Consider the following 13,694-nt stretch of genomic DNA (forward strand, 5'->3'; position numbering starts at 1 on the left):
AGTATAGAGGGTTTCCCCTCCATTGACTGGTACAAATTATCTTAAGTGCAGCATCTGCCGGAACAGATACTACACTTTGATCTTGTTTATATATTTTATTGAGAAAGAAAAAATTGAACATAGAAAACGTACAAAAAATTCAATTCAACAAAATTAGGCACAAGGCCCTACAAGAAATTGGGAGGGGTGGTACAGGGTCTTTTTGACTATTAACAGATGAGACTTTGAAGTCTTACTCTTGACTGGCAACATTTACCAAAATACCTCAATCACTCCGTGGATCCTAATCTAACTAATAACCCCAGCGTTCAATGTAAAATTTAACTATGTACAATTTGTATATTCATTTCTGTATGTTGTGTGTGCATTTTTTTTTTTTTTTTTTGTGTGTGTGTGTATGTGTGAGAAAATAAAGTTCCATTTCATTAGAAAGAGTTCTTGAATTAATTGGCATAAAATGTTCGTGGAGTGGGAAAAAACTAATGAAAGTGTTCATTTCAAAAATAAAGAAAAAACTACTAATGTGTTGTTAGTAAGACCCCCCTGTACTATTCTATGTGGCTAGATCCCCCACTGTTTTCCGGGGAACCGAAAACAAGCAGAGCATCCCTAATGGGGTTTGGGGAAGTCGCCTTAATGGAGGTGGGAGAAAATAAAGCAACGGATGGGGGGGTAGGAAGGTGACCTCTGAGTAGGGGGATGACCGGGGGCATCAGAAAATAAAGAAGAGGAGCAGGGGGGTTGGGCAGACTCAGAGGTTCTCTAATACCAAAAAATAAAATCAGGAACAGGATCTCATTTGTACCACCAGTCAAGAGTTACTTTACTGAACTTATAATGCTAACCTAGGCGGGATGGGTTCCGTAGGACCCAGCACCGCCCATGCCATGCCTAAGGAGGGAACACGTATTGAAACTTGGCTCCTCGACGGATGCACAAACTAGTGCTGTGCACCCACCTCTTGTCAAATTCCACTCTAGGCAACCTCTTCCAATCGCATCTGATCTTTACTTTAAGCAAATGTTTAAAGTAAACGATCAGATCCCGATCAGGAACAGATGTCCCTTCGTGGACCAACTTGAGGCGCGTGATCCAAATGGTCATGCGCGCTACTGCTAGGATCGCCAGGAAAACCAAACTTTCCTTCCTGGGGAACGGCGGCTCCATGTTGTACACAAAAGTTCCTACGTCGAGATCGAGCAGACACTCGGCATCGATGCGAGCTGTTACCCCCTCGACGTACTTTAATAGGGGCTGTATCCGGCTGCAACTAAAAAACGCGTGCTCGATTGTTTCGGGCTCGCGTTCGTCACAGCACGGACAGAAGCGGCTGGTATGTTCTTTATACCGGAAAAGCACGTCGAAGAGGGGCAGCGCATTTCGGACCAGTCGCCAAGTCAGGGAGAATTCCGAGTTATTCAGAATCTCCCGTCCCGGCGCCCAACGCCATTGAGAACGGACAACCTCCATCGACCATCCCATCCGCCTACAAAGTGGATCCTACGCGGTCCCCTCCACTAAATCCCGATACAGTTTCTTCCTTGGCTGATCGAGGACATTGGTCCCCGGCAAAGCTCTAAGAGCGGTTCGGCATTCGGAGAAGAACTTGGACTCCCCCTTCGGTCTACGACGACCTTCTACCGAAGGGTTGGGTTTGAGGTTGGGAAACGAGTTCTCAACCACAGGGACCCAAGGAGCGTCTCCTTCAAGCGAACGACCCAGGAAAGCCAATCTCTCGGCGTTTCTATGACACAAGAGACTGGGCTGACCCAGGCCTCCCTCGCTCGGATTTTGAACACAGACCTCTCTGCAGACATAATGCTTACCCTCGTTCCACAAAAGTGAATCGAGGCGCCCTTGTAAGCGGGTTAGTCGTTCTGCAGGGAGAGGAAGTACAGATAAACGGTAAAGGATGAGCGGAAAGACGTATGTAGCACACGCCTCCGCCCGACCCTTCAAGGACAATTTCCTTCCAATCCAAGTCTTTACTGACGATTTGACCTTAGACTGTACTTCCGACCAATTCTTTTCCAGCTGAAGTCCCGGTCCAAACCAGACACCGAGAATGCGGACCGGTCCATCGGTCCAGCTGAAAATACCTGGAAGCGAGTTTACCCCGGTCCAGGCCCCCAAACGCAGGCCAACAGACTTGCTACGGTTGAAGATGACCCCTGTTACTTCTTCGTATCGAGCGAGCGCCTCGACCACCGCTTGAACGTCCGTGAGGCAAGACACGAACACGGTGACGTCATCGGCGAACGCGGAAACCCTGGCTCGTGTGCCTCCAGGGAGAGCTATTCCGCGCAGGACTGGTGTAGCCGCCTCGTCCCTTAACTTGCGAAGGAGGGGTTCCAACGCCAGGACATACAACAGAGGCGACAGCGGACAACCCTGTCGCACCGACCGAGAGACAGCGAATGACTCCGACAGCTTACCGTTGATCTGCACTGCTACCGTCGGCCTGTCATACAGAACAAAGATCCACTTGCGGAAGTCCGGATTAAATCCGGCAGCCTCTAGCACAGATCCTAGGAACCGATGGTCGACCCTATCGAATGCCTTGGACTGATCCAAACTGATCAGCGCGGCTTCGGCGTCGTCTTCTGTCCCCTCTATGATCGAGCGTATCAAGTGCAAATTGTCTTGAATCGATCTCCCCTTCACAGCATAAGTCTGGTCCGGTTCGATCAAGTCAGTGATGACAACCTGCAAGCGATTCGCAAGAATCTTTGCCAAAATCTTTAACTCTGTGTTTAGCAGAGTCAAGGGCCTAAAATCATCAAAGTTTTCCCTCCCACCATGCCGTTGACCTTTCCTCAGCAATGTGATCACACCTTTGGTCACCTGTCCAGGGATGGAACCCTGGGCAAACCAATGGTTGAACATATCCTTCAGAATAGGGACCAACATGGGCGACAGCCTCAAGTAAAACTCGTAGGGTAGACCATCAAGCCCCGGGGATTTGTTATAGCCGACCTGCTTCAACGCAGTAATGACCTCATGTTCAGTAATAAGACCATCACAGCTAGCCGCCCGAGCCGCCGTGAGGCGGGGCGAGTCAGCCAAATAGCTGCCAAACTCATCAACCCTGAGTCCGGGTAGTTGGGTGAAGCGCACCGATAGATGCTCCCGAAACCCCTCGCAGATCTCCCGAGTCGATACTAAGGGGTGTCCTTCCAGGTTATGTACTTTACGAATGTACCCATCCGAACCGCGCCTTAAAGCAGCCTTACGCTCAACAGCATCAACATTCACAGCCTCGTTAGAAACTTTGTTTAACCTAGCCCTAACTACTTGACCTTCATACCGCTCGCTAGCCAAGCGGTTGAGATCTTGTTTAGCTAGTGCTAACTCTAGGGGGTCCCCCCTCCACCGCCCGGGTCAGCTTATCCTCTAAACGCTTCTTTGCCTTAGCCTTATCTATCGCGAGGCGTTGGCTATACTGGACAGAGAAGCGCCTAATTTTGGCCTTGAGACTAACCCACCACTTACTCCCTGTAACCGCCCCCACTAAAGCCCGCTGAATTAGCTCAGTGACCTTCAGCCGGTAGTCCTCCAGCTTCAACAAGGTGCTGTTGAACTTCCAGTATCCGGCCAGTTTAGGCCTAGCGCTTAAGCTCAAACGGGCCATAACAAGTTAATGGTCCGAGTGTCCTAGCAAGTGGAACGTGGGGCAAGATAGGAAGTCTACATCGCCTCTTCTAACTAACATCCGATCCAAGTAAGTGCTTGGATGGGAAGGCACTACAGGATGCCACGTCCACATCTCCCGCCCCGGATGATCCAGACGAAATCTGTCGACGAGATCGCACGAGGCCATCAAGTCAGACAGACTGCTGTCACACCACGCCGACCCGCTAGTCCCCCCGACCTTATCTATTTTGGGATCAAGGATTGCATTCCAATCCCCCATTAAAACTAACCGTTCCGGATCCACTAAGAAGCCCTCCAACCGTCGAAAAAAGGTTGCCCTCTCTACAGCAGCATTGGGAGCATAAACAGCAACAATCCGAAAAACACTACAATTAACAGCAACATCAACAACAAGTGCCCGCCCGTCCTCGCCTGCATGAACAACATTCACCGACGCTGACAGGGTGCGACTCACTAGCAAAGAGATTCCACGACTATAGGTATTGCCATATGCTGAGTAGACATCGTAATCGTTTACCAGCACCTGACAATCCCCGTCACAAACAAAGTGGGTCTCCTGGATAGCGGCAATATCTACCTTGAGGGACACCTGATGCCCCTCACATTCAATGTAGCCAAGTTCAAAGACATGATCACTTACCTCAAGCACTGTCACAGACGGGTCTGAAATCCTGGGCAGTGAGGACATGGCAGGCCTGGCCAAGGCTGCCGGTAAGTAAATCCGATGAAGGTGATCCATCCTTGGCCACGCCCCCCACGTCCAGGGGGAAGGTTAGTTTGAGTGCCCTGTATAGCGATGGGTGTACATACATGGGGATTCTACCCTCACATTTAAAGAAAATGTTGGTCAGTGAAGGATGGTCCCTATCCACCAGCTGCTGGCCTGGGATCGCATTCTTCGCTGCCTTAATCATTGCCCACATTCCTCCAGTCCTAGCGTCCTTGTCGACCCTAACGAAAGTGGTCAACAAGGGAGCGTCCTTGAATTTAGTGGGGTCTGTTACTAGGTCTCCACCGACTTTTTCAAAGTTTTTAAGTTTATTGTACCGGACCTTCTGTTGTCCTTTAAGGTCCGGAGCCGGTTGGAGAGGGTCTGTTTCACAAATCCTGCTTCCTGGCAGGAAGGGGAGCTTTTTGGTCCGTTCAGTGCGGACTTTGGGAGTGGGGAGGGGACCTCTTTTGGTTGATGGGGAGGCTGAGCGCTTGGGGAGGGGGTAGCCTGCTCGTTTTCTTCTTTTTGGCTCCTGTCACGGGATGAGGGGCGGGAAGAGTTTCTTGGGGCCTTTATAGGAGAGGGGGAAGGTTGTTCTGGTTGCTGGGGTGTTGGGATCACAGGGGGCTCATCCTGTGTTGTTGTTGCGAGGGAGTCCTTCTCAGTCTCAGTGGGGGTGGGAGGGTTTGCGCGTGTCTTGCGGCTTTTCCTCCTCCTGGCCCTCCTGATCTCTGTTGCGCTCAGGGCCATAGAGACTGTTGTTGTCTCTTCCTCTGCCTCTGACGCGGCCTCCTCCTCAGATTCTGGTAGTTTCCTCTTGTTTGAGGAGGAGGGTGTCTGTGTGTCCATTTTCTCCGTCTCGCTCTTCGGTTGTTCTTGGTCTTGGGTGACTGTCTGCAAGGATGGCTGTTTGTTGATCTTGCCTTTCTTTACGACCGTCACCCAGCCTGTCGGTGCCTCTGGAGGATTTGCGGCCGGCGCGGGAGCAGCGGCTTGATTTGTTGTCACGCTTGTTCCCGCCGCTTTTGTGGGCTTCTTCCCTCCATTCCTCTTCGGACAGTCCTTCGCCATATGCCCTTGTTGTGTGCACAGCCAGCAATGGGGCCTCCTCCCTTCCACTATAAGGGAGAGTGTCCACTCTCCGAACTTGAGTGTGGCTGGGATGGCGTAGAATCCAGCCTTGTCCAGGACCATCTGTACTTTGTAGTCCCCGGTCATGATGTTTCTTAATCCGCGGACCGGGGTGACTTCCTCTACGTCCCCATACTGGCTTAGGATAGCCCCCAGTTGTTTGGCCTCCATATAGCAGGGGACGTTTAGAGCAGAAACATTTGCTCTCCTCTTGTTCATATAGATGGGTTGGAGCTTTATGTTCCTGCTCTGATGGCAGGTCCTGGACAGCCTGACTGCGTCTTCGGAGGTGGGGAGCAGAACATCCCACTGTGCGTAACTCCTTCTACAGATGTAGTTGGCGGGAATGTTCTGTTCCAGCAACACGTTCATCATGGTGTCCTTGTTGACGCCCGTCAGACCCCTTGTCTTGGTGTCTGAAGTTATCAGCGAGAGCACTCTTTTCTCCAGAACTTCCACTTGACCCGGGAGGGGTTGGATGTTGTTCCCCTGGGTATACTCCTTGTAAGTGGAGTCGAAGAGTGCTCTGTAGTCTTCGGGCGTCAACTTCCCTTGCTGCTCTTTGGGGCCCCATGCCGGTCCTCCATCCTGGTGGGTGTCAGCTGGACTCGGGTTGGGGGGCGTAGCTGGTGTTGTGGGGCTCTCCATTGTCATGGGCATTTTTGGTTTCGGAACGGGGCCGTTACCAGGCAAAGTAGGCCATTGTGTTTTTGGCGTTGTTTCGTCCTGGCTTGGTTTGCTCTCCGGGCCGCTCCCTTTCTTATTTTCTTCCTTTGCTGGGTGGCTGTCCCCTTGGGGGATGGAGGTGTCTCCCCTTCTGGTGCCGTGTTCCCAGCTGGAGCCTTGGTGGGTACTGTCAAGGGTGTCTCTCCTTCCAGCTTGCTTTTGTTACCACTGGCCGGAGAGCCACCCCTTTTCCGTATTTGGTCCTCTTGGGGAGTGTTGGGGGGCCAATCACTGTCTTCCCCGCCGAATAGTGAGCAGATGGAGGCTATTACATCTTCATCCAGCACCTCGGTTTGGTCCGCGGTGCTGTTTTCCTCCTTTTCTGTTGGGGAGTCGCCCTTTGGGGGAGCGGGGGATGGGTTCCCCGGTCTTCCTCCCTTGGTTCTGCCGTCCTGGGGTGCAGCTGGTTGGCTGGGTTCTGCACTTTCCCCAGATAGTGACTTAACGGCAGCTTTTTCCGCTGGGTTGCCCTCGTGGGGAGCGGTTGCAGGTGCTTTTCGGGGGGTCGCCGCGGGCTGCGGCCCTACCCTCCCGCTTTCTTCCAAGGTCGCCGCGCGCCGGGGCCCTACCTTGTTTCCTGGCGCCGTCTCGCCGGGAGATGCATCAGCTCCCTCACATAGGGAGTCGTTCGCAGTTGAGATGCTGCGCATTTGGGGTGACGTACCCCTCCTGCCTGGCATCGTGGCGGTTGCACTGGCCGCTGGCGCGGACCAAAGTGTAGTGGGGGAAAAGAAAACCCAGGGGAATGGAGGGGGAGGAGCGGACTTTGAAGAAATTAGAGTTTTTGACTTCCCCTCACGGGGATGTCGGGTTAGCAGCTCAGATCCCCCTGTGAGGGGGGAGAGCAGAGAAGAAAGACGCAGTGGGTGCTAGCGGGTCAGAGTGCCGCGTCGCAATTAAGAGAGAGAGGGGATAGACATCCCTGCCCACAGAGGGGAGCAGAAACGAAGCACCCGCCCTACCCCACGTCACCCTACCCACTAACGTACCCCAACGGAAGCGAGAAAGAGAACCCTGTCTGCTCGATCCACTGGGAGAGCAGCGAAGATAGACAAAGTTTGGGCCTGGCAGGTCAGAGTGCTGCTCAGGCAATTAAGTGTGGAGAAATTAGACCATCCCCTGTCTCTAGAGGGAAGAGACCGGAACGAAGAAAAAACAACATGCAAAAACAACAAATGAAAAAAGCAGGTCTCAACTACCAGCGATAGTGGTGTTGGTCCCGAGATTCCAGTCTCCCAAAAGAGGGGATCGGTTTCCGGGTCTAAGCTCCCACAAATGTGGAGTCGGTCCTCTAGGTCCTGACTCCCCAAAGGAGGGGGTCGGTCCTTGCTAACAAAGGTTAGTAAGAAAAAACACCTTAACCTAGCCCGAAAGCCCGGTGGTGGGTCAAGTTTAGTAACTGAGAGAACAGATACTACACTTTGAGATATTAAATCTTTTATTCATGTTAAAAAATACAGTAAAATTAACGGTGAACAAAAAACTTAGGCACATGGCCAACTCAAAAGGGGGGATTTTGGGGGTCATTAGTCATCCTTGTCACTCCAGAACTAAACAAAGTCAAAAGTTTCTCCCAGCTAGTATCTTCTTTCACCATAATACCGCATTCACCCTTTCATATTGTGGGACTTCCTAGTAACTCCCAATTTTTAAAAACATTTTTTATTGACGAGTAAAAACAAAAAAGATAACAATAAAATGGTACAATAATTCATTTGTGTCGAGGGCGGGGGAAGAAAAAATAAAAAGGTGATTAGTAGGACCCTCCCAACCCCGTCTAGTTGATAGACTGCCCGTTCCACTAGGTTTGTAAAAGGAACCTCGCTTCTGCGGGTCAGTCTCTAGGTGGGGATGCCCTCTAGATAGGGGTGAATGGAGAAAAGAAGATTTTTGTGGGTAAGGGATGGAGGTTAGTTTGTATTTCTTTTTCTCCAAGATGGGTAAAATTTAGAGGAAGGGGTGAAAACAAAAATTGCAGGTAAGAGGGGATGGGGATCTTGGAGGCTTCCTAATCGGGGAGGGATGGAACACACACTCAGCTAGCTGAGAGACTACTTGTTTAATTTAACTTTACAGAACTGCGCGTTCCACACCTAGGCGGGGAACACGTATTCAAATTTGGCTCCTCTTCGTACACACAGACTTGCCACATGTATCCATCTTCTGTCAAATGCCGCGCGATGCAGCCTTCTTCTATCACATCTGATCTTCACCCATAGTTGGTGTTTAAAGAACGCGATCAGATCTTGATCAGAAAAAGACAACACCCCCCGGCAACCTTGCAGACGCGACGTCCAAATCACCATTCTCGCCACGGCCAGAATCGTAACGTAGACCATTTGTCTTTCCCGGTCCCACGGCGGCCTCACGTTGTCCACAACATTGGATACAGTCATTGGGCGAGGATGCTCAGGATCGATGCGAGCCGTCACCCCACTGACATACGACCAGTACTGGCGGAGTTCGCGGCAATCGAAGAAAGCGTGATCCGTAGTTTCCACAGCCGTTGTCCCACAACGGGGACAATCAGGCGACTCCAGAAATCCAGAACTGCATTGTATGTTGTTGAGTGGAAGTGCATTTCGGGCCAATCGCCAGGTCAGAGAGAACTCCGAATTGTTCAGATGACTCGAACCTGGCGCCCAGCTCCACGCGGAGCGGATCTCACTCTGCTGCCACCCCAAACGCGCGCATAGCGGGTCGTCAGCGGCCCCCTTCACTAGATCCCTGTGGAGTTCCCTACGGGTAGCAGTCACAAGGTCACTGGACCTTGGTAGTCGTTTTAGCGCGGCTCGGCACTCTTTCATGTAGGCAGATTCTCCCCGCGGCCTGCGACGGCTCTCGATGGAAGGATCGAGAACGAGGTCGGGGAAGGCGGCAGTAACCACGGGGTGCCACGGTTGGTCCTCCTGAATATAGTGGCTCAGGAAGGCCAGCCTCTCAGCATCTCGATGACACTTCAAGTCCGGCATCTTGACCAAAAGGCCAAGAAAAGCCCAGGCAGAGTAAAGTAGATCACTACTCGATAGCGACCACACTAGAGGGTTAAAGTTCTTCGGCCATTGATTGCTGGCGGACGGCTTGTAAAATAAGCTTAATTTTAAGAAACACCGACGGAAAAAAGAGCAGCGGAGGACATCGAACAAAGTTCACTGATAATCTCAACAGGGTCACTACAAACACAATTATAGATCCCATCCGTGGACTGGAGAGTCATAAGCATTTATGCTTGAAATACTAGGCTTGAATAGAGAAGGAAAAAGAAAATAAAGAAAGTGAAACAATGGCGATGGTTTTGGTGTTTTATTTGTTTTTTCTTTAAAATTCTTGATTCCTTTGGTATATATGATTCTGTTTACATCTAAAACACAGTATTGTTCGTTTTTTTTGTGACGAGAAAGTAATATTAATAATCTGAAAGACATTAGAGGAACTAAAATTTAAATTGAAATAGACCAATTGTAGTCCGCATAAAGAAACGTAAGATAAAGCCAAAACGAAAACATCTGAAATTGCAAAGTTTTAAAAAGTACACAAAAGAAAAAAAACGTATAAATCGTATAGAAATCAGAATGGAAAATAAGAAAAAAGAAGTTATAAAAATAGGCTTTCGTCCTCTATTCCCGTAGTCGCTGTTGAGAAGAATTAAGAATTTTATGTGACAGTACGGATATATATATATATATATATATATAGTGTTATAATGGAATAAATCCAGAGGAAATCCGGGTATGAGAGCTCAATGTGGTAAACAGAGCAATAAGATAAAAATTATAACACGGAAATTACATAATTGTCGATGCCATAATTTATTTCAACCTTATGGTATTTTCAAGCATCTAAATCAGACAATTACATTTTTGATACTCAGTATCAAAAATGTAATTGTCTGATTTAGATGCTTGAAAATACCATAAGGTTGAAATAAATTATTGCATCGACAATTATGTAATTTCCGTGTTATAATTTTTATATATATATATATATATATATATATATATATATATATATATATATATATATATTGCTCTTTATTATAGAGTGGAGGATATGCTAGTTAGTAGGACTTTACATTATTTTAATTACAAGAATAACAGATTGAAATATCGGCAGTGAGATAAAAACAGGACAACGGTCTGATGATATATAGAAAATAAAACAAAAAAGATGATATTGCTGTTGTATTATCTTTCTATTATATGGTTCGTTTTTTTTTAGAGATATAATAATGTCGGATGTAAATCATACCCATATTATTAGTGCAACGTAAATTGAAGTTGAAATAGATCAATTGATAGGGAAAGCAAAAACGTATTTAATTAAAACAGATTACAAAAAAGAATAAAAAGAAAGAAGATCGTAGTCCAAGGATGGAATACTGCTGCCACATCTGGGCAGGAGCTGCTAGAAAGGACTTGTCCTGCCTTGATAGAGTCCAAAATAGACTTCGTAGCCTCGAAGGAGATGTCCTTTTCTCTTCCCTGCAACCTCTATCTCACAGAAGAGATGTTGCGAGTTATTTTCATGGAAAGTGTTCGACTGAGCTTCAGTCTATGGTCCCCCCCTCGCAAACCTTCACAAGAAACACTCGTCTAGCTGAAAACACTATCAATAATTCCCCCCACTCGTTATTTGTGCCTAAACCTAAACGAAGATTCCATGAACAAAGCTTCTTTCTTAGAACTGCACGCCTGTGGAATTGTCTTCCGTTTTCCTGCTTTCCGGTTGTCTTCAAGTCTAACGTAAACAAGTTTTTGATGAGTCGTTCCACTTGTTAGCAAATTTAGCAAATTTCCATTACTAGCGATTACTATAATGCCCACTTTCTACTGTGCACTCTTTAACCCTTATCCTCGAGTGGCCTCTTGGCATTGATAAGTGGTGATGCCTATGTAAAAAAAAATGTTTACAGATGCAGTTATATTCTGTGTTGAAGTGCCAGGAAGCGAAACACATTTACAAATACATTGCAGTAATCAATTACTATTAAACTGATTTGTTTTGTTTTGTATTACTGTCACATCACTTATCGAAGTACACCATAACTTAATGATAGGAATTCATTACTTATTAGGACACATGATGACAACTGTTCATTGAGTTTAAGGTTTTAGCTTTTTAAAAGAAGCATCTTGCAGACGTATTTTGGAGTATTCTCTTTGATTATATATTATTTTTATTATCCTGTCGTTTTTTTTTCATCCCGTCTCGGTTAATTACCTGAAAAACGACAGCAGATTAGTTTGCTGAAACAAGAAGTATTGAAGAATAGGATAACAGTTACCAAACAGATAAATAAATACTGTTTGATGTTAGATAAACGGAAAAGGCAAGATTTTGGCAGTGATGGCATTTAAACCAGTTTGTGAATATCTTAAGTATGGATTAAAACTCAAATCGAGGAGTTTCCATGGACATGGACATAGCGATACATATGGAAATACAAACAGTGTTTTGATAGAAATCCGCTGTGGATAACGTGAGATATCATTTTACACTAGATTACACAGTCAGATGTAAACACTGTCAAGGCATATTCTAGGTTTTGTAGCAATACAGCATTGCCAGGACCGCTCCGAAGAAGGTGGGTTTTCTCTAACGTGCTAGAAAGCTATTAACGCCTGAAAGTATCCTATACCTCTATAAGGCCACCATTCGCCCATGTATGGGGTATTGTTGTCATATTTGGACTGGTGCATCTGCCAATAGTCTCTCGCTCTTAGAAAAGACTCAAAAGAGAGTTGCCAATCTGATAGGTCCTGAACTGCCATCTAAGCTTCAGCCCATGTCACATCGACGAAATGTTGCATCCTTCTGCCTGTTCTACAAGTACTTTAACAGTGAATGCTCTAACGAACTGCAAGCACTTGTACCCCCATCGACGTAAATATCCTCGACAAACCCGATAAACAGCTAAATCCCACCCTTTCACAGTAGAGATCCCTAGATGCAAGAGAGCCTTCTACTCCAGTAGTTTCTTCTCCAGAACAGGTAGAGTTTGGAATTCCCTTCCGGGTCCCTGCTTCCCCGACTGTACTGATATGCATAAGTTCAAGTGCAACGTGAACCGACCTCTTGCTGCCCAACTTTCTACACAGTACCCCTGATGCTTATGTCCCTGACAGTAGCCTCCTACAACAAAGTAGCAATGTGCCTGTTGAGACTTATCTGACTACTACAGGAGCCAGATATTTTCTTGGTCAATAGAATGATAAATGTTACAGTTTTTATTATGTCGTACATATAGTATAAGTGATCACGCAATAAAAAAATCCTCTCATAAAAACAGTGTCACTAATACAAAATCTCATATAATTTTGTGAAGTACTAACTTTCAAAATTTGAGTCCAATCGGATTATTACTAAGTTGGCAACTAAGTTTTTGCCGTTTTTAAATCTACATTTTTAAAAGTAAAAGATCTATTCTTCATTTACGTTTTTAAAGTAAAATGATCTATTCTTCATTCGTGTTCACCACTTTTTCCCAATATTCAACAAGATCCTCAGTACTTTTCGGTAGAAATCATTTGATTTAGTCTCGAAAAATATAACAAATAAATTAAAAAAAAATAATATATTTTAAAAACTTAATTACTAACCTAATTGTTTACAAGCTGCAGACTAGAAAAGAATGTTGAAAAGGTGACCGAAAACTAAACTGTGTTTTGAGACAAAAATAGCATTGTATTTTAATAGAATAGGTTGAATCAGTATAGATTAATTTACTCCTGCTTTGATAGGGCTCAAAATAGACTTCGAAGCCTGGTAAGGGGTGTATTTTTCTCTTCGCCGCAACCTCTTTCCACAGAAGAAACATGGCGAGCCGATTACTGTTCTATCCTAATATTTATGCAAAGTACTCATCTAAGCTATAATCTATGGTCCCTACTTGCCAAACTCTCACGATAAATACTCGTCTAGTTGAAGCCCTTATCAATAGTTTCCCCTACTTTTTCACGTACTTAAACCTAAACATTGATTTCATGAACAAAGCTCTTTCTTAGAAGTGCATGCTTGTGGAACTCTAGTTTTCCTGATTTTCACGTCCAACTTAAACAAGTTCTTGATGAGCCGTACCCTTAAGTAATCCAACTTTCCACTAATAATGATTACAACAACATTGTCCAATTGATTAGCTGACGCTCGTAAACATTTATCCTCGAATAGTCTCCGAGCCTTGATAAGTGGTAAATCCTTAGTAATGAAATCATCTTAGTCGAAGACGACGTTGGTGTATAAAATCGAATTTTGTGTAAAAATGGCAGTCTTATTATTTAAATCTTAAATTTATTGAATTATACATTATTTTATAAAATAAGAAATGGATACTTTAAAAAAAATCGCTCACTTAATTGCGTTCTGTATTCGCCGTTATATATGGCGATTTTGAAATCGGTGAGTAATTTTAATCGAATCGGATCTTCAAAGAACGTTGTTAAAACTTTGATGGGCATTCAGTTTTGTTAGATGA

Source organism: Euprymna scolopes, chromosome 16 (genome assembly GCF_053919585.1).
Source record: "Euprymna scolopes isolate OS-2025 chromosome 16, ASM5391958v1, whole genome shotgun sequence".
Taxonomy (NCBI): Eukaryota; Metazoa; Mollusca; class Cephalopoda; order Sepiida; family Sepiolidae; genus Euprymna; species Euprymna scolopes.